Source organism: Sciurus carolinensis, unplaced genomic scaffold (assembly GCF_902686445.1).
Source record: "Sciurus carolinensis unplaced genomic scaffold, mSciCar1.2, whole genome shotgun sequence".
In the NCBI taxonomy this organism is placed as follows: Eukaryota; Metazoa; Chordata; class Mammalia; order Rodentia; family Sciuridae; genus Sciurus; species Sciurus carolinensis.
The window spans coordinates 40,686-62,199 of NW_025920516.1; the positions used below are offsets into that span (position 1 = coordinate 40,686).

Consider the following 21,514-nt stretch of genomic DNA (forward strand, 5'->3'; position numbering starts at 1 on the left):
TCCTGACTCCTTGTCCCATGATTTGTCCCTGTGCACCCGCCTTCTGTCCCCGTGGGCTTGCCCCTTAGAGTCCATGTTCCCCTTGGCACGGTGCACAACATGAGCACAGAAGAGGTGGGCTGACTGTGCTCTTCTCCCCAGGAATGCACACTATGTCGTTGGTGGCACTGCCCTTCCACCAGAAGAGACACAGGCACTTTGACCAGTCCTACCATAACATCCAAACCAGGCACCTACTGGATGAGTATGTGTTTAAAAGTTGAGTCAGCAGCCACTGGACTTGCCTGGCTCTGACCACGGGGCCCCCTGTGGCAGAGCAGGAAGCCTTTCTCCCATACCCCAGTGCTGTCTGCTTTTGGGGAGATCAGGGAAGGCAGTGTCCCCTGATGCACGACCCATCCAGAGGCTGAGCCACTGCATGGCTGCACAGGGTGGAGCTCTGCATGGTGCCCTGCAGATTCTGTGGCCTTGGTGCCAAGACCCTGGTGGAGACCTTGACCCAGTGACTTCTTGGTACAAGCTCATTGATTTTGCTCTTCCTCTGTGTCTTCTAGAAGTAGGTTCTACAAAATCACCCAAATAAAGAGCAGGGAGACTGAAAACAATGGCAAGAATTTTGGCAGGGTGGAAACTCCTGCAGAGAAAGATAAAAGGAATCAACGTCATTGATTTTGCTATATCAATAGTGGTCCTGCAGAATTAATATTGTCAAAATGGCCATACTACCAAAAGTGCTATACAGATTCAATGCAATTCCAATTAAAATCCCAATGATGTACCTTACAGAAATAGAGAAAGCAATCATGAAATTCAGCTGGAAGAATAAGAAACCCAGAATAGCTAAAGCAATCCTCAGCAGGAAGAATGAAACAGGGGGTATCGCAATACCAGAACTTCAACATACTACAAAGCAATAGTAAGAAAAACGGCATGGTTTGGCACCAAAAAAGACAGGTAGATCAATGGCACAGAATAGAGGACACGGACACAAACCCAAATAAATACAATTTTCTCATACTAGACAAAGGTGCCAAAAATATGCAATGGAGAAAAGATAGCCTCTTCAACAAATGGTGCTGGGAAAACTGGAAATCCATATGCAACAGAATGAAACTAAACCCCTATCTCTCACCCTGCACAAAACTCAACTCACAATGAACCTTGAAATCAGACCAGAGACCCTGCATCTTATAGAATAAAATGTAGGTCCAAATCTTCACCTTGTTGGCTTAGGATCAGACTTCCTTAACAGAACTCCCATAGCACAAGAAATAAAAGCAAGAATCAATAACTGGGACAGATTCAAACTAAATAGCTTTCTCTCAGCAAAGGAAACTATCAGCAATGTGAAGAGAGAGCCTACAGAGTGGGAGAATATCTTTGCCACTCATACTTCAGATAGAACACTAATTTCCAGAATCTATAAAGAACTCAAAAACCTTTACACGAAGAATACAAATAACCCAATCAACAAATGGGCTAAGGATATGAATAGACACTTCACAGAAGAAGATCTACAAGCAATCAACAAACATATGAAAAAATGTTCACCATCTTTAGTAATAAGAGAAATGCAAATCAAAAGTACCCTAAGATTCCATCTCAACCCAATTAGAATGGCGATATAAAGAATACAAGCAACAATAGGTGTTGGAGAGGATGTGGGTAAAAAGGTACACTCATACCTTGCTGGTGGGGTTGCAAATTAGTGCAGCCACTCTGGAAAGTAGTGTGGCGATTACTTAGAAATCTTGAAATGGACCCACCATTTGACCCAGCTATACCCAAAGGACTAAAATTAGCATACTTCAGAGATTCAGCCACATCAATGTTCATAGCTGCTCAATAGCCAGACTTTGGAACCAACTTAGATGTCCTTCAATTGATGAATGGATAAAGAATCTGTGTTATATATATACAATGGAATATTACTCAGCTATAAAGAATAATAAAATTATGGCATTTGCAGTTAAATGGATGAAATTGGAGAACATCATGCTAAGTGAGATAAGCCAATCTCAAAAATCCAAAGGACAAATGATCTCACTGATAAATGGATGATGACACATAATGGGGGGTGGGAGGGGTGCAAGAATGGAGGAAGGCGGGACAGTATAGAGGGAAAAGAGGGGTGGGGGGTGGGGGGAAGGAAAAAAATAACAATGATTCAAACATCATTACCCTATGTAAGTGTATGATTATGCAAATGGTGTGCTGTTACTCCATGTACAAACAGAAACAACATGTATCCTATTTGTTTACAATAAAAATAAATAAAAAAAAAATAGTGGCCCTGCCACATGGGACTACTCCCTTCAGACGCAGGTGCTTCCAGCCATGTCTTCCCTGCATCTCTGGAAGACATCTCTGGGCAGTGGCACACGTCCATCCCATGCTGCTTGACTGGCAGCATCTCTGCAATTTGAATGGGCTGGTCATTAGGGAGAGACCTCTGCCTGGAGCTTAGCTGTGGGTCCTGCCACATGTCACCAACACCCTATATTTAGATCCCTGTGGCATTCCTATTTTGTTGCCATCTCCTGTAACAAAAGAAGCCAAACATTTGCACCCCTCCTCATGGCCTCAGGGAGATTCAGACCCTTGAGGTCAGTATAATCAGGACTTTGATCCAGGAGGGACTCTGGGAGGCAGTGGCTAGCCTGGAGGGAATGACCCCATACTCAGGGGCTCAGGCGAGTGTGAGAGGGTGTGCGTGGGTGGCAGTGATGGCCCTGCACACAGGGAGGATGGGAACTTGACTGGGGTGGGGCACAGAGGGAGAGAGGACGTGGCACAGATGCAGGTTAGGGATTGTGCATGTGTGCAAATGCTTATGTGTAGGAATGTGTGTGTGCATGTGGGTGAGCACCAGGTGTGCACATGTGTGTATGTGCATGGACATGTGTGTGTGCCTGTGAGGATGCATGTTTGGGAGCATATATATATGCATGTGTGCTGTGCGGGCATGTGTATACATGTGCATAAGTTCATTTCTAAGTGTGCATGTGAATGTCTATGCACACGCGTGTGTGTGCAAATATGTGTGAGCGTGTGCTATGTGCACGTGTGTATTACCAAGATGGTTGTGTGTATAAATCAAGTGATGTCTGCTAGGATGCTTGTCATTGGTTTTCTGGGACATCTAATTGTTACTAGTCTCTGTCTAGGAGAGCATCCTCCCGGTCATCCACCCAGAGGTCTCTTCCGCAGCAGTCATCTGCACAGAGAGCTTCCAGCCAGAACTTGAGGGGTGACAACCTGCTGGCTGTGTGTGAAGCGGCTGAGTGTGTTGGAGGAGGAGCATGAGAATGAAAGAAGGTAACTGCCCAGTGGTCCCCCAGAGCTCAGCAGTAGACTCAGTGGCTTGTAGGCTGGGAGAACTCAGGGCAGGGTGGCAGAGAGGACACAGCTGCAGGTTGGCCTGGGAGGGGCATGGACCCTGCCCTTTCTCTGCACACACTGAGCCTTCGCTGTGTGAACCCTGTGAATCCCCGCAGGGACGTTTGGAGTGAGTCTCATGCTCTGCCACCTGGGGGCAACAGCTCAAGCACTTGGGACTGGGGGGCCCTAGCTCCCGACCTCTTCAGGAGTTTTCTGCACACTGGAGGGCGTCCAAGCCAACACCCGGAGATGGAGTTTGGATTTCCACTTATAGCCTCTTTGGCTATTAAGGAACAGTGGCAGAGGGCTGTTGATCCCAGCAAGGTCATATTCCAAAGCGGGAGCCAGGGCTTAAGCAGTTGTCCCAGTGGAAACTGAAGGGCTGTGAGGTGCTCCATTAATCGTCATACTTTGCATTCAGTAGAGATGACTCAGAGGGCAAAGTGTCATAGGAAAGAGTAGCAATGTCAGTCCTAAAATTATTCCCAGGTGGTGGAAAAACAACTGGTGGTATTGCTTTGTTTATTTTAAAGAATAAAATGAACAGATTGATACTTTATATTTCTCTCCAGCTCTCCTACTTTTTCTAAAAGATTTTCTCTATATCCGTAGACAATGGCTAAACCTGAAGGAAAAATGAGACTTGGGATAATGTGGCTCTTTCTTTAAAAAAATACTTTTATTTGTGGATGGACACACTTTTATTTTATTCATTTGTAGTGGTGATGAGGATCAAACTTGTTGCCTCACACACACTAGGCAAGTGGTGTGCCACTGAGCTACAAATGTGGCTCTTTTTGAAAATTGTTTTATAATGGAGTAACCTGTTTAATCAAACCAATGTATAGCTGATAAGACTGAATTACCTTTCAAGTGCCTTCAGCAAATTTTGCCACATAAATTGATTTTATTGCTAAATGAAAATTTCTTTTGCTAAGAATCACTTCAAAATGTAGACACTAAAACAATCTGCCTTTTTATGTATTTAAAACTTAAAATTCATCGGGTTGTTTTTAAAAGGTTTCTCTCTGTATTTAAGTTCTGGGAACTGGACAGAGAAGACTCAAGCTGTACCATGTTATTTTGATCAGTTGCACATCAGTGTGTCTTGAATATAGTGCATGAGCTCCTGTCCCTCAGTGTCCCCACTGGTAGGCAGGGGAGAGTAAAGGTCTTTAATGCAAAGAAACTGGGAGCTGGTCACTGTGATTCCACAGTTTCAGCAAAAATGGCTTTTGTGATGGTCCTGACTGTTGCACATCTTCCTGAAACACAGGGGCTTGGTAGTTGGTCTGGCTAAAGACCAGATGTGAGTTGCCAGTGACTGATGGCATTCCAAGCTGTGGCTTAGCACAGTAAATCCCATTGGTGAGCATGTGGCCATGGATGCTGTCCATGTGGACATGGTAGAGCTGGCCAGTGTTGATCCCCACCCTGCTGTGGATCTGGGTCCTTCCTGGCCTTGCAACCTTGCCACTCTCAGAGGCACCTGGAGAGTGGTACTCCCTCTGTGGAGGTAAGTGCCATTTGGGATGTGTTGAGCTCCAGGACCTGTTAGGTTCCCTTGGGAGGCTGCTGTGCTCCCGTGTGAGGAGGCTGAGAGGTAAAGTACATTGTGCCCTGTCTTCACACTTCACCTTCCACACCATCCCCAAGTGTTATCACATCGCTGAGTTCCTTACCTACATGCAGGTAATAGTCCACCAACCTGGACAAAGGTGAATCAGGGTACCTCGGCTGGGTGGTGGTGTACACCTGTAATCCCAGTTCAGGTAGGAGGATCATAAGTTTGAGACCAGCCTCAGAGACTCAGCAAAATACTGTCTTAAAGTTAAGAAAAGGACTGGGGAAGTAGCCCAGTGGTAGGGTGCCAGACTAGTGGGTGTGAGGCCCTGGGTTCTCCCCAGTACAACCAAACCAGACCACAGGCTGAAGGGGCATTTTGTAAAACAATTCTTGTACTAATGTAAACTCATTCTCAGATAGGCAGTGAGGGTTGGAAAAAAGTACATGAATGTGATATAAATAGAGCCACAGAATTCTCAGGAGTAAAAGAAATCCCTTGTAGAGTTCACAGGTGATCAAGGTCCAGCTTCCTTAATAGTGATCAACAGGGAATGTGCTGCCAAGTTACCGTCTTCAGTTCTGAGTCTGAGTTTACATGCTTCCCAAATGGCGCAACTCTCATGACAATCCAATGAATCAACTGACACTTGTGGAATATTAATAAACAATTTTTTTATGAACTATCACTACAAAGAACTTCAGCAAGAAGGGAAATAAGTTTAGGATCTTTGAGTAAACATTTTTAGCATAACAGTCTGTGACCAGATATTGAGAAAGATCAGGCTTATGAACACCATTGCTCTGTATCAACTGGAATACAATCAAAATAGGATAATGGAAATACAAGTTCTTAAGGCATTTCCACAGGAAACGTTCATATTTTATGACATTCTAAATCATTTAGCAATTATATATGCTACATTAATTAAAGCACAGGTATTCCTTACTGCACACTTCTAAGTTGGAAGGATATTTTAGCTTAGGAGGTGATCATTATTTAGAGGGGGAAATGATAGTTTTGAATTTTTTGGCTCAAAAATGCATACTGCCAAGGCAGCTTAGTTCTAAAAACAAAAACTTAAAACTTTTGGATTTTGAAGCCAATAATCCCTTAACACAATGAAGAGTGCACAGTCCACATTCTGACTAAGTGTCAGAGGTCATGGTTACAGGCTCTGTTTTAAAGCCTGTGAACAGTTCTGGCTACTGCTCTGAGAGGAGGTGAAGGCTCATCTCCAGAGCCTGAAGGTGTTAAGTCTCTTGCAGTAGGTGATGGTGAGTAGTCTTGGGGACCATGGGTTGGGGGAGGTAACTGGGTACCAGGAATGAAGTACTCCCCTGGACCAAATGAACCTAAAGGTCTAAATGGTGTGGGTCCTGGTAAAAATTCCCGAGAGTCAAGAGGCAAATCCCGTTTTCCAGGTGGAACACCTGGTGCATATTCTCCTAAGCTTAGTGGTGAACGCACACCAGGACCTGGAAAATAAAAGGTAAGTTATGTAAATACCCAGAAATTTATAAATTAGGATGATTTAAAGTATGTTAATATAGTTTCTCATCATTTCTCCCAAGCCTAGAAAATCAAGTGGTGACATCCTGACTTGACAGATGAGGCAAACTGAGGTTGAACAAATTTAGGTTACAGTCTATGGTCAACCAACCATGAAGCAACATATGAAGGATTTAAACATGGCTCTACTTAGCTCCAGGCTTGTCTTTTTTGTTTCGACACCATATAATTGCAGAATTATTTCTATCTCAAAAGAGCTCCATTTTTATCTGGAAGTACTATATACCATGACAAGAGGATAGATTATAAGAACTTCATTGCATCAAAGAAATTTTGATAAAAGGAAATACCACTGTTGACTACTGTATCAATTAAAAATTCATGCAGTATTTCAGCATGGACCTTATACATGCCATCAGAATCAAGGTGCTTGCCCTCCTGGAAAAGGCCTTCCACAGTCACCTTATTAAATCAGCAACATTTATTAGGTCAGAGTTAAATCCTCCTTAACCCTTCCCTCTGACTTTTCTCAAGGTGAGGAAGGTTTGACTTTTCCTTTTCTATATTCTGTAACCTATTGCTTATGCTTCTATTATGGGTGGTTACAACTTTATGTTGTAGGACGTACATATCTGTGACATTTTAAGGTATAGTATGTGTCTCATCCACCTTTCCATCCATTGCAGTACATAGCCACTGATTTCCAACAAACATCTGCAGAAGTAATATTTCTGGTTTTCCTGTACATAGCCCCTTTCCTTGTCAATGAGAGATAGCTACTGCCTATCTCAGTATAAGATTATGTAGTGCCCCATGTGTCCCAAGAAACTGGAGGAAAAGCTAAAATGTACTCAGTCAGCTTTATCCTTGCATTGTAAAGCCCAGAGATAGCAACTGTTTTAGCAAGGAATAGAAAAGATGAATATGATTTACAAGTTAATCACTAGTGTTCAGATCATCATACCAAATGGTGGAGAAAGTGGCCGAGGCCCAAAAGGCCCACCAAGCTGAAGTGGCAGTCCATATCAAACAGGTGGTGGTGGAGGCCCTCCCACAGGGGAGCCCATGAGAGATACCCCTGGGAAAGGAGGAGGCCCTTTTGTAGCCATATTAACCTGCAATTTAAGATTTGAAAGCAGTTAAAGTTATAAAATTCCTGTATATTAAGACAAAGTACCAACAAGGTAAAAGCTAAAACCCAGGACAGGCACCTGTCCAGAGAGTACCATCAGTGCAAAAAAACTCTACCACTGGACTAGGGATATATTTCAGTTGGTAGAGTGCTTGCCTTGCGAGCACAAGGCCCTGGGTTCAATCCCCAGCACTGCAAAACAAAACAAAACAAAAACAAAAACAAAAAACAAACAAACAAAAAAACAAAACCAAAACTCTACCACTCCCACACGTTCCCACTGACAGCTTATAGAGGTTAAAAGGATGCCGCAAGAGCAAGCAGTTTGTGTTACTGATTATATCTGCACAGGAAAGGGAAAGGCAAGAAGACTGGCAGAAGTTATTAACAGGTGATTTCTGACCAGCACATCATGCTGTATACACTACAATCTGTTTCAAAGGGAGTCCCTCCCCCACCACATCTCTTTCATCATCCTACCTCAATACTTCCATATTAAGAAGGAACAGAACATAATGAAAACTCCATTCTCTATGCATGTAATAACAGCTGTTATTCAGAGTATCTTCAGCAAGCATTTCATATATTATTCAAACTCTCAGAACTTTAAGTAGTGTCTTATTTTAAATAAGAGGGAACTGAGGCAAATTTGCTGAAGGTCACAGTGCATGTAAAAGGCCTGGCTGGAACTCAATCCCAGGTTTGCCTCTAAGCTATGCTCTTCCCACCTCTACTCCTCTCTATCAAAGGGTTTCTACTGTCTTTAGTCTTCAACTGCGAAGGGCTTTGGGGTCTTATCTAAGCTGCCCTTAGATAAAACGATTTCTCGAGAGATGTATATTCCTGGTATAGACATAAACGAAATTGGAAGTATTTTCCAATACAATGCTATATACACAGATTAGGAAGACAAAGTTTTAATATTTACTTTCATTTACCATACACCATATGAGATATTGACTATTTCCCATGAGAAGTGGGTTGGAAACTAAGCAATTAAAATTTTTATTTTAATACAGAGCAGTGGAAGACCTACCAGATATAATAGCTACACAAGTTACAAAAGAGTGCACTCACGTGAACAAATAAGTCTATTGCTTGGGACTGGCTCAACAGGTCATTTCAGATTATCATTGTTCCCTGAAACAGTATTTCACTTCCAGAAAATCTGTTACCCATCTAATTGAAATCACTCAAAATCAGATTTGCCTCCTACTGTACAAATGGAGGAACTCCTAAATAGCATACTCCTAAGGATAATAAGGATGAATTATGTAATTTATAATGAATTTACTTTGCCTTAGAACATTCAACACAAAATACAATGTGAAGTTGGAGTGATAACTTTTCACATTGTGAAGTTAATTATGGTTACACACACTCCAGCAACACTCCCAAGTTAAGGAGAAAAGTAAGCTCAGTATTGCATGCAGTTTAAAGCAAACAAGGTCAATGTCATGCTCCTCATATCCTCCCCAGGAATACACAGAATAGAAGCCCAGTTCAGTCCTCAACCTCTAAGTATTTACTGCTATTGGATGCTCAGCCAAAGAAGTAACAGTGGGAACTGAAGGGGCCTTGGGTTCTTGGGGAACGGTTTGCTTTTAAAAAAACAAATGGGTAGTACAAATAGAACACAAACAGGGATGAGGCAAAGAGCAAGTGCTGTAGGAGAGCTACATGACCTCATGTATGACCTCATGATTCACAATGCCTGTAGAACTTACCTTGCCCTCATCCATCACCTTGGCTGGAGAAGAGCTCCTGGAGCTGCTGTTCACAGGAGCTGGACTACGTCCTGGGTCTGTTAGAGGTCAGAGAATGAATTTAGAATTATTCCAACATGAAAAGAATAAAAATCCTGCATCCACAATCCTAGAGTCTTTGAAATGACTTGGTACCTTACCAGAGGCAAAGGGTTTGCACAGATGTCTCAGAAGACCATCGAGGACGAGGTAAAGGTCCATCCATTGACCCTTGGGAAAGAAAGAACAGAGCCCTTGCATGTATTTTGCAGGAGAAAGAAACCAATTGTGGATGGGTCAGGGTTCAACAATAACTAGAAAGCAACATTAAAGACTGGTTTCCCAATATATAAGTCACAATTTATGCAGAGACTTAAGTAAGTAAAAAAAAGAACTGCATTGGATTGAAAGAGCAGCAGGAAGCCCTGCACATTAATAGTACTGGTCCTGAACTTCAAGCTATACCCTTGAGGTATATAGGCTGGTTTTTCTTCATTCTCCACCACTCACAGGGGATGGGCCAAAAGAGTCATTCTGGCTCAGTGGGCCTAAAGACAACAATGCCTTGTTACCACTTAAAATCAGCCTTTACACTCCCCGCCCTTTAGCAAGTCATTCAGATTATTTCATAACTATTACACACAGAAATAAAAAGTAATTTACATACATTCTGCATAAAGAAATAGTCTACCTCCATTTACAAAGTGCTCCCTACCTCTCTGGGGAGGGTTTTGTGTATTTGGTCTTCCCGGCATTGGTTTTACAATCACAGGTTCGTCTTGCCGCACTGCCATCTTTTGGGTCATTTCCAATAATCTTGAATATTGAGAAAGAATGGACTTAAATGTGAAATGGTAATCTATTCCTTCTTAGATACCATCTAGCACAGCCTTAAAACACTATAAAACATATAGTAAGATATCGAAATCACATACTTGTGTCTCAAATTAGCAGCTTCCCTCTTCTCTTCAGCTATTGCTCTTTTTGCAGCACGAGCTTTGAGCTATTAGAGAAAAAATATTCAAATTCAGTTGTGTAGGCTATACACAAAATAAGAAAAGGGGGAAAAATCTTACCCAGTTATCATGAGCTTTCTTCTCATGAGTAGCAATCTGAAAAAGACAACACATTAAAAAAAATGTTAAGGGGACTCATTATAATAGCCTACAATTGTCTGTGTTAGATATCAAAACATTCTGCAACTACAGGACAGTATTAATCACTTCCTGGCTTTTAAATGAGCACTCTGTTTTCTGTAATTCTTCCTCCATTTCTTTAATTCTCCACATAAAAATTATACTTGGTTTTATTAGTTAAAGCAATTGAATAAAATCTGAAACAATCTGACCATGTTCCTTTTACTCTATCAGCTATACTTTTAAAGACTTCATTATACATAAGAAAAACACTTTATATAGTGAAACGAATCCTGTGAGATCAAAACTTATATTACAGCCAGGTGCAATGGCACATACCTGTAATCCCAGTGACTTGGGAGACTGAGGCAGGAGGATCACAAGTTTGAGGCCAGCCTCAGCAATTTAGTGAGAATCTATGCAACTTAGACCCTGTCTAAAAGTAAAACAAGGTCTGGGTACATAGCTCAGTGGTAAAGCATCCCTGAGTTCAATCCCCAGGACCAATAAATAAATAAACAAATAAAACCTAATACTATCTAATTTCTTTATAATTTAACTGTGAGAGATTCTGAATTGATAAATTATAATTTCCTTAAGTGTTCATCAATGTGTTCTCAAATAATTTTGCTAGAAATAGCTTCCTTCTTAAAACTTCTTTCTTTTTAAAAATTATATCCATAGATTTCACATGTCTATCAAATGGCACATTAATGGTTTTTGATACATTACACAGCAAACTGCTTTCTTAAAGAATTACTCCAACATACAAAACCCTCAGAACTGTTTGCATGAACCAAGTTCCCTTATGGTCTTGCCAGCATTTGGGTATAAGTAAATTTTTGTTAATATTTTCATTTGCTCAATTGAAATTTTTCTTCTGTGTGAATTGAATGTATTCATATGCTCTCATTACTTATACTTCCATGCTATTTTCTTCTATATAATGTAAAAGCATATTCAAAGGAAAGCTAACACTAGAGTTCATTACACATTGAACTCACTTGTAAGTCTTAACTACTTCTGCAACCAAAATCGCCTTTTCATCTGCAGCTGACAGCCGATGTTCTCTTTCTTGTCTCTCATACTCTTCTTGATTCAGTTTCCTAAAATAAAACCAATTTTCAAGTTGAAGTTTCTCTTTTCCCCTAGCAGTGTGTATGACTGTTCTATTCAAAAGTCACTTCCCACCCTTCTCTAAAATGTTTAGGATTATAAAATAGGAAGGAATTCAAACCTGCAATTTAGGAAATCAAAACTGGCAAATCACTTACATTTTCTAACTTCTGCTCTTAATTCTCTAATTACCAGTAAATAAAACAAATGTAAAACAAAATGTGCCCCAAGGACAAATCTCCTATGCTTAAGATGATGAAAACTCACTTTACTTCAATGTGGAAAGTCAGGACTGATCAACCTAACACAAACATACTAGGATAAAGCAGGGGAGAATTCTCTGTCATTTCTGTCATGGATAAGTACATCTTTGTCATGGAGGAATTTGTTTCCCAATCCAAGACTGGTACCAAGATAGAGTCAGTCAAAGAAAAAGGTTTTTAGGACATGTCTTCTAACTATACAATTAACCACAGAACATTTTCACACTTTAGACACCTATTTCAAAAGAATTGTGATTAAGCAAAAAGGCAAATCTGAGTTCTGACAATGTCTATCAACCAGAAAAAGAATCCAAACTGACCCATGATCAGGATATTATCTACTGACAATAAGTTTTAATTTTGATTATGAAAATCAAGATATTCATCTACTATAACAAAGGTAGACACATTTAATGATTTAAAAAATTCTTTCTGCTATCCTTGTACTGATTTATCCATAGTTCCAATCCAAAATATAAGTAACTTGAAACTTAATTTTCCATGAACCAAAAGGAATATTAGAAGAACTATAGTAACCAAATATAAAAGGGGGTTATGTAGTCTTTTATAACTGCTAATTTAATTCTTCAGCAAATATTTTATGAGTGTCTATAATATACTACTTACCTTGTAAGATGCTAAAGAATAAAGGAGTTCACTGTTTAAGATATAAATGATGACTTGGGCTGGGATTGTGGCTCAGTGGTAAAGCACTTGCCTAGCATGTGTGAGGTATTGGATTCAATTCTCAGCACCACATATAGAGGAATGAATAAAATAAAGGTCTATTGACATTTTAAAAGAAAAAAAAGATGTGTATGATGACTAAAGGAATATAATACTTTCCCCCTGACTTTGCCTTAAGAAGGAATATGGAAAAAACTGAGTCTTGAAGAAGAGGAGAGAGAAATTTATTTCCAATAATCAATGAACTAGCCCAAGAACAATCAAAACATCTTGATAATAATACACAGAATGTGTTTGAAGGGATCAGAGTTGGAGGTAGTGAAGATATGTGTATGTGGCCAAGATCCATGAGAAAAAGGAATCTCAGAATTACAATCAAGGCTGGCTTTTTAAGGTACTTTTCTCTTAGGTTCACCCATACATTGAAGATAACACAAAGATATAAAGAGTCTGAACAAAGCCTTCATCAAATTCCTGGGCTCACAGAAAAAAGTGTTTAGGGCTACAAGTAAGGGTGACTCCTAGTAAAAGCCCTACGCTTTGGGTTAAGACTAGAAACTACTGCATGCTGAAGTAATGAACAGACAAAATATCCAAAAGGAACAATACTGAAACACTGAAAGGACAAAAGTCATTTTTGAATGATTTTAATTGCCAATTAGGTTAAAGTGACAATCTTACTGAGAGTAACTTCAACTCTTTTTTATAAGAAGATAACTTCAGGGGCTGGAGTTGTGGCTCAGTGGTAGATCGCTTGCCTGGCATGTGTGAGGCCCTGGGTTTGATCCTCAGCACTGCATATAAATAAATAAATTAAATAAAAAGATCCGATGACAACTAAAATTTTTTTTTTTTTTAAAAACGAAAATAACTTCTTTCCCTTTCCCCTTTCCCCGGAGCGGACACGTTTTGTCTGCTTAGAATAAAGTTCCTTGTGTGGGACCTGTATCTGCGGAGCGTTTTTTCTGGGAGTTATCGATGAACCAAAACTGCCCCCTTTACATCTAACTAACATCTGGTGCCGAAAGACCCGGGATGGATTTTTTTTCCGCTGACTAAGCAAGCGGAAACCCATCCGATTGCTCCTGCATCTGCAGATTCAGGCTCACCTTCCATTTACCTGGATGCCCAGTTTTCTGCATACAACACCAGACTCCAAAATTGGTGAGTTCCCCTTAGGCAGGCCCCTGACCATTTAAACACATCTTGGCTACCCACAGCTCCACCTGCAGCTCCCGCTGCAGTTCCCCTCCTTATTTAAGAAGCGGCTAACCCCAGCTCCCTCCACCAGCTCGCAGCCTTTTGCTGCCCGCCCTGCGGCTTCCTCCCTCGCCGCCCTGCGGCTTCACCCCTCGTGGCTCCTGCCACTCAACCGCCGAGGTGTGGGGGTACCTCCTTGGCCCTCATAATTGTTCTTAGTTGTTGGGTGGATGTCTGAATTTTATGGTGCTGTGATTCTTTCTCAGGGTTTGAAGCTCACTCTCTTCTGCTGCTACTAGTCCCTCTCACTGCCTGTGGCTTCCCCCGTCCCCCGCAGCTCTCACTCAAAATCCTGGCCAGGTCTTCAAACCCTCTCTCAGCTTTTTGCCCGGTTAAACAGTGATTTCGGGTGATGACCTAATCATTGTTTTTAACCTCTCGTTGCCTGGCACTGTGGATTCTGGGACGCCAAATCCACTACCCAGGTGGGTCTCAGATTACTATGGAATTCAAAACATCCAACCCAGCAAACTTGCCCCTGAGATTAAATCATCTCAAACCCCTTCACCTATTCCCTGAATCAGAGCTAAATTGTCCTTTAGATAGTAAGTCAGAATGGTCTATTTATGACACCCTAAATTCTAGCTTTATACTAGGTAAAATTGTATGCCTAATTATGCTAGTTATAATTAAGTACATATATGGGCAACCTGGTGAATGGAAAGGAACCTTTCCCCTTCTTGTTTTTTCTTTCTTTCTCCTTAAACCTCTCTTGGCTTCTCCCCCACCTTTTAACCCTTCTTTCCCTTCCGAGTTCACCTCATTCTGTTTCTCCTTAAACCTCTCTTGGCCTCTCCCCCACCTTTTAACCCTTCTTTCCCTTCCGAGTTCACCTCATTCTGTTTCTCCTTCCACTCCTCCATTCAGTCCACCAAGTTCCCCAACCATGCGATCTCGTACACACATTCTAGCTCCTTTACTGGAGGTGGCTGACATGGAGGGAGAAAAACCTGAACACATTCTCTTGGCTAATTCCTTATTTTCAAATCTTTTCTTTTCTTATCTTAGCTCTCCCTACAGACTCAAGAAATTAAGCATCAAGTCTCTGCTAGAACATATTAGCCCCTTTCAGATTCAGATCTCAGTCAAGGGTTACATTAAAATGTAAATGAAGAAAGGCTCAGTAGGAGACCAATTTCAAACCCAAGAAAAAAGTGTCCATTTTAAATTTCTCCTGGGCTATAACTCAGAATACTTTTCTCCCTTTCGACTTTTCTCTCCTTCTTATTTTCTCATGCTTTAATTAATAACCATTATCATTTTTCTTCTAGAAGTTTGTTTCTCTTAAATGCTGTATTTTTGAGCTCACAATTTTAATCCTACAGACCTAGGTTAATGATTTTTGATCAGTTCTTTTTATTCAACTCTAGAGTTATTTTTGAACATCTGTTACATTGCAATGGAGATAAATATTACAAGGCCTTTGCTTTTGTGTTAAACATAAGAGTGCATAAAAATGAATTTTTTAAAAAATGGATCCAAATATTTTTTAATTCACGTGATTTAATGAGGTTCAATTTAAATTGGGTATACTAATAGAAGTAAAATGTCCTTAAAATTAACTCACAAGTCTCCAAGTGGTCAAACTAATAAAATATTAATGTTTATAAAATGTCTAACATCAATTTTCTAGGAATTTTCTTCAACAGAAAAGAGATAGCAAATACTATTGGTACACTTGTCTAATATCTTGGTTTTTCTACAATAAGATGAGTGAATTGGAGTCAACATGTATGGGATTACTCAAATGTGTTTGTTAGAAACATCTGATTAACTTATAAGGTTATTCCATGGAGTAACATACTTAAAACATTATTCTTTGTATATTAAATGTGTTCATATTTTCCAGGTATACAAGCCTTTAAAGCAGAAAATTTATCAAGCTGCTGTTCTCCAAATTAAACTTGTCTGTAATGGTAACCCTATCATTTAATATTCTGTTATAGGACCTGTCATCAATAGGGTATATGTAAAATGACATTTAAGAAAGAGTGTAATATGCAGTAGCAAAAAATGGAACTCAGCCAAAATTCAAGATAGCTATTGCTCAAACTGAATGTTTTACTGTTGGTAATTCTATTTTGTATTTTCCTTGTAAACTCTAATTGTTGCCTGATCAATATTTTGCAGAAGTACTGCTTCAAGATCGAACACCGTAAATTAACTTGGAATAGTAAGCCATCACCTATAGAACAGATAATGTAAACCCCAATTAGATAAAAGGGAGTAAATAACTGTAAAGCTATAGACATTAAAGCTAAAGCCCAGTACTCTTAGTTTATGACTGGTGAGACTGACTTGCTTGATGGTTAAGATCAAACTTAAAGATAGAAATTAAATACAGAGGCCAAGAAGAACTCCATATTTGGGTCTTGCCCTCAAAGTCAGCCTGAACCCAGGGAACAAGAGGACTTCTCCAAGGAGCTTTGCAACTCTGGGTCACACAACCTCCTGAGCAAGGAGATTGATTAGACTGCTAGAGAAAAAGCCACTCAGTGCATCTGCTGCAGAGGAGGGTCATGGAAAAAGGGAGACATCCCTGGCACTTTCAAGGAAAGCCACGTCATCGAAAAGACCCTGCCTAACCAAATGGCACTAATGGAGCTAAGAGGCTGCTCTTAAGTTCTCTATGAGTGACCCCTGTGGAAACTTAACTGACTCTTTAACAGACAGGAACAGGTCACTTTGACCAGTTTGATCTTAAACACCTAGCAAATCAGTTAAAACCAAACTATAGCCATTCTTGGGCATTTAAAAATAATAGTAACTATCAAGAGAAAATGCTAGAGTCAGAATTTCTGTTTTTAGTCAGTTTAAGGCCTACAAACACAAATAGGCTTAATCTATGTTTGCTAGTAACAGAAGTATAGAGATCTCTACTAAATGTTGTGTTCACATTCCTGATGACCTAGACAATGTTAAATCTCCCAAATGAAGGCCTGTACTCTCCAGCCTTTGCTAGGCCTTGTTATGGGAATAACTTCTCAGTTCTTCCACCCCCTCTTCCATGTCAATTAATCAACTTGTATTGCAGAAATATCAGGATCTCACAAAAATTGGAGCCTGGCTGCAGATGTGCCTCCAGGATTGGAGCCTGGCTGCCGATATGCCTCCAGAGAAACTATCAAGTCTCCAGTTCTTCCTGTCACAATGATACCAGCTCTACGTCCACACCCCAGCAGGAAGTAATTACAGAAGACTGACCTTCATCCATGTACCCCCCAAAATTTTTTTTATAAAAAAGGAAATGGGGGAATGTTAGGTATAAGGCAACCTCTCTCCCACTAACCCAGCCTCCCAACCCACCTGTCAATATGCCGTTAAGCCCGCCTTTCCCGTTACAGCAATTTCCGGCTTATGTCGCTGTAAACTGCCAGCCTCCCACATTACGTTCCAATATGTCATTGGTCCATCAGTCAGTCTGTAATAATTCTCTTCCACGATTGGTTCCTCCCAGCCCGTGAAATTCCAATATCTGACAAGGAACCCTACACCATCTTGCTTCTTTCCCTTTCCCCTTTCTCCTGAGTGGGCACTTTTTGTCCACTTAGAATAAAATTTCCTCATGTGAGAAAAAAAAAATGAAGATAACTCATCATCTTAGGTCTCAAATTTCATGTATAATTATCACAACGCTTGCCAGTCAAAACTGACCAGGCATTCCATAAGATAAAATTCCATGAGCAAACTCTAACCAAAAAGGGAACCCCCAAAAGAATTATCACACATTTTTTAAAATCACTGTGACTTTACATAGTCCAGGAAGTAAAGTCAAGATTATGAATTTCATCAAAGGATTGGAAACTACAAAACTAAGAAATAGTTGGATGTGGTGGACTACCTATTGTTGATTGATTACATTTTTTCTTCTGTGAAGTGTCTCTTCAGTTCTTAACCCATTTATTGATTGGATTATTTGGTTTTCTGGTGTTAAGTTCTTTTGCGTTCTTTTTATATCCTGGAGATGAGTGCTCTATCTGAGGTGCATGTGGTAAAGATTTTCTCCCAATCTGTAGGCTCTCTCTTCACATTCTTGATTGTTTCCTTTGCCGAGAAGCAGCTTTTTAGTTTGAATCCCTCCCATTTGTGGATTCTTGATGTGACTTCTTGAGCTTTAGGAATCCTGTTTAAAAAAGTCAGGTTCTAAGCCTAAATGATGAATATTTGGGTCTACTTTTTCTTATATTGGGCATAGGGTCTCTGTCCTAGTGCCTAAGTCTTTGCTTCACTTTGAGTTGATTTGCATGCAGGGTGAGAAATGGGGTTTAATTTCATTTTGTTCCATATGGATTTCCAGTTTTCCCAGCACCATTTGTTGAATAGTCTATCTTTTCTCCAATGTATGTTTTTTGGCTCCTTTGTCTAGTATGAGATAACCATATTTATGTGGGTTTGTCTCTGTGTCTTCTATTTTGAATCATTGGTCTACATGTCTATTTTGGTGCCAATATCATGCCAGTTTTGTATTCTTTTGCTCTGTAGCGTTGTTTAAGGTCTGGTATTGTGATGCCTCCTGCTTCTGTCTTCTTGCTACGGATTGCTTTGACTATTCTGGGTCTCTTATTTTTTATTGGATGTACATGGATGAGTGAATGCTTGGGGTATAGATATTTATGAGTGTTATGTCTTGCTTCTTTATGCTTCCCTTAAGCAGTATGAAATGACCTTCTTTATCCCTTCTGACTAACTTTGTCTTGAAGTCTGCATTATCTGAAATGAGGATGGATACTCCAGCTTTTTTGTTGTGTCCATGTGCATGGTATGTTTTTCCCCATCCTTTCACCTTTAGTCTATGGGTATCTCTTTCTATGAGGTGAGTCTCTTGCAGGCAGCATATTGTTGGATCTTTCTTTTTAATCTGATCTGGCAGTCTATGTCTTTTGATTGATGAGTTCAGGCTATTAACATTCAGGGTTATTATTGAGATATGATTTGTATTCCCAGTCATTTGCAAATTTGGTTTTTTGACACTACTTGGCTTCTCCTTTATTTGGCTATTCCTTTAGGCTAGTTCCTCCTGTTGCTGATATGCATCGTTGTTTTTCATCTCTTCCTCATAGAATATTTTGCTGAGAATGTTCTGTAATGCTGGCTATCTTTTTGTAAATTCTTTTAGTTTTTGCTTATCATGAAAGGATTTTATTTCCTCATCAAATCTGAAGGTAAGTTTTGTTGGGTATAAGATTCTTGGTTGGCATCCATTTTCTTTCAGGCCTTGATAAATGTTGTTCCAGGCCCTTCTAGCTTTTAGGGTCTGGATTGAAAAATCTGCTGATATTCTTATTGGTTTACCCCTGAATATAATTTGATTCTATTCTCTCGCAGCCTTTAAAATCTGTCTTTATTTTGTATGTTAGGTATTTTTATTATAATGTGCCTTGGTGTGGGTCTGTTGTAATTTTGTGTATTTGGAGTCCTATAAGCCTCTTGTACTTGATTTTCCATTTCATTCTTCAGATTTGGGAAATTTTCTGATATTATTTCATTGAATAGATTGTTCATTCTTTTGGTTTGTTTCTCTGTGCCTTCGTCAATCCCAATAATTCTTGTCCCTTTCATGATATCCCATAGTTCTTGTAGATTCTGTTCATGATTTCTTACCATGTTCTCTGTTTGGTCAACTTTGTTTTCAAGATTAAATATTTTGTCTTCAATGTCTGAGATTCTGTCTTCCAGGTGTTCTAGTCTATTGGTTATGCTTTCTATGGAGTCTTAATCTGGTTTATTGTTTCCTTCATTTCAAGGATTTCTGTTTGGGTTTTTTTTTTTTCAATATCTCTAACTCTTTATTGAAATGATCTTTTACTTCCTGTATTTGCTCTTTTATATGTCAATTGGTGTGATCATTCAATGCCTGCATTTGCTCTTTCATCTCATCCTTCAATGCCTGCATTTGCTCTTTCATCTCCTCATTGGCTTCCCTGATTGTTTTGATTATGTACATTCTGAAGTCATTTCTGACATTTCTTCTGCCATGCTGTCATTGGGTTTCATTGATATAGCATCTCGGTTTGTTTGGATCATTTTCTTCCCTTGTTTCCTCATATTGGCCAGGTATCAGTGGAATTCTGAGATATTGCAGATTTCCTCTATTGCCTTATAGTGTCCCTGTAGACTTCCAGTATATCACCTCCCAGCCTTCAGTAGTCTTGGAGGAACTTGTTAATGTAGTGCTTCCGAAGAAAGCTGCCCCTAGCCCGCTGCTGGGTCTAGGGCTGGGGGCTGGCTCTGAGTTGAAAACCTCTCACTGGGCGGGCCTTCTCTGAGAAGCTGGCTGTGGACCAGGCCTGCCACCAGAGGGAGCCTGGCTGCTCAGGAAAGCCTTTCACTGCCCTTCCCTGGTGCAAGAATCCGCCTGTAGACAGGGCCTGCCACTGGGTCCAGGGCTGGGGGCTAGTTCTGCCCAGGGACACTCTCTCACTGAGCGGGCCTGCTCCCAGAAGCTGGTTGTGGACCAGGCCTGCTGCTGGAGGGAGCCAGGCTGCTCGGGAAAGTCACTCGCTGCCCTGCCCCACTCCAAGGCTGCTGCCCACTGTCCCAGTCTGCCACCCGGGCAGAGCTTCACCCTGTGGGAGACTCATCCAGCAGCTCTGTGATTGTCAGAGTCTCTGAATACCTACCCTTCTTGAATCCTGAGTTCTGGAGCCATGGGAGATGCAGTCACCCACTAGTCCGCCATCATGTATCCCTCGGAACCCTGGATCTTACACATGGTAGGCAAGCACTGTTCCACTAGCTCTGCACCCAACTCTATCTCATATATTAAGGTTTTAGTTTATTACATTTATTACAGTTCTGTTTCTATATTTGGATATTTAGCTTCCTACAATTATAATTAATAATTAACTTCTTTCCTTAATTATGTACCCAAAGTATGAATACTTGAGTAACCAGGATAATTTCACTTGTTTATGTTATTTGCCACCTTTCTCTTAAATTTACTCTTGGTTAAAGCATCCAAGATCTAATAAAAAATACCTTAAGTTGTAATAGAAATTTTAATTATACTATAATTAGCAAATTGTTAATCATGCTAGTAGGTCTCACAGGAAAGAGAATGAATTATTCGTACTATGGCCATTTATTCCTCTATGCAGTAATGACCTTCTTAATGTCTGTCTTTTCATAAGATACTAAGCTCTTTGAGGGAATCTGTGTGCCTTGTTCATTGCTCTTTCCCCAGAACCTAGCACAGTACTGGTCTATAGTAGACATACAATAATTATCTATTGATAGTACAAATTTTTAGAGTAATTCTATGGAATGGAGTTAGAAGGTTCTATAGAAGGTGACATTTCACTTAAGTCTTGGGAATGAGAAGAATGTGTCAGACTCATTTGAAAGGCCAAACATAACAACAAAGTAAATAATATGAATGGAACCAGAAAGATACTCAGAAATATTGAGGAAATTAAGTACAGTGTCTGCCTGGGGTTAATTTGCTTATTACCTGATAATTATAAGCCTTAATGATGTGCAAGGTAGCTACAAATATTCTTTAATTTTTCTGAAGTTTCAGGTAGGACATACTTTATTCAGTTATGCCAACAGACTTGCCAACGGATACTTGCTTATAGAGCGAGTGGTTGCATATTTGAGGGAAGGATGCTCAATAAGATAAACATAGCAGGGCAAGGGAGCCAAAGAAGTCTGATAAGAAATTTTTAAATGTCTTTCTTTTATGTAAAGACCATAAATTTTGTTCTCTTTGCTGCTAT

At 40.1% G+C, this 21,514-nt stretch overlaps 1 long non-coding RNA gene and 1 pseudogene across 1 annotated transcript; one reads left to right on the forward strand and one right to left on the reverse strand.

The window, feature by feature from the left end:
• Positions 1-2,570: 2,570 nt before the first annotated feature.
• LOC124975808 (uncharacterized) lies at positions 2,571-3,880 on the forward strand. Its single transcript, XR_007106923.1, has 3 exons — positions 2,571-2,606; positions 3,168-3,318; positions 3,498-3,880. It is a non-coding gene; the product is annotated as an uncharacterized LOC124975808 (long non-coding RNA).
• Positions 3,881-6,113: 2,233 nt separating this feature from the next.
• On the reverse strand, positions 6,114-11,576 carry LOC124975812 (transport and Golgi organization protein 1 homolog; annotated as a pseudogene).
• Positions 11,577-21,514: the final 9,938 nt, after the last annotated feature.